Source organism: Terrapene carolina, unplaced genomic scaffold, assembly GCF_002925995.2.
Source record: "Terrapene carolina triunguis isolate 2854851 unplaced genomic scaffold, T_m_triunguis-2.0 Scaffold29527, whole genome shotgun sequence".
Taxonomy (NCBI): Eukaryota; Metazoa; Chordata; order Testudines; family Emydidae; genus Terrapene; species Terrapene triunguis.
The window spans coordinates 3,322-3,734 of NW_020693878.1; the positions used below are offsets into that span (position 1 = coordinate 3,322).

General features: G+C 56.4%; 1 protein-coding gene across 1 annotated transcript in view; it reads left to right on the forward strand.

Moving 5' to 3' along the window:
- The window catches only part of LOC113409095 (soluble scavenger receptor cysteine-rich domain-containing protein SSC5D-like), a gene marked incomplete at both ends in the record, with an annotated part of 9,347 nt that overhangs the window by 942 nt on the left and 7,992 nt on the right, over positions 1-413 (forward strand). The window lies entirely within an intron of this gene.

The following is a 413-nucleotide window of genomic DNA, read 5'->3' on the forward strand; positions in this document are numbered from 1 at the left end:
AGAACTACCTACCCCCCAACAAACTACTCCCCAGAACTACCTCCCCCTCAGAGTTACGTCCCACGCCAAAATACCTACTTCCCCAGAGTTACCTTCCCCCAGAACTACCTCGCCCCAACAAACTACTCCCCAGAGCTACCCCTCAGAGCTACCCCTCCCCCAGAACTATCCCCCCAGAGCTACCTACCCCAAGACAAACTGCTCACCAGAACTACCTACCTCCTCAGAGCTACCTCCCTCTGACCTACTACCCCCCAGAGCTACCTCCCCACCCAGAACTACCTACCCCCGACCTACTACCTCCCAGAGCTACCTCCTGCCCAGAGCTACTTCTCTCCGAGGACCAACTATCCCACCAAGCTACCTTCCCTCCAAAGCTACCTCAGCCCCGAACTACCTATCTCACTGAGCTA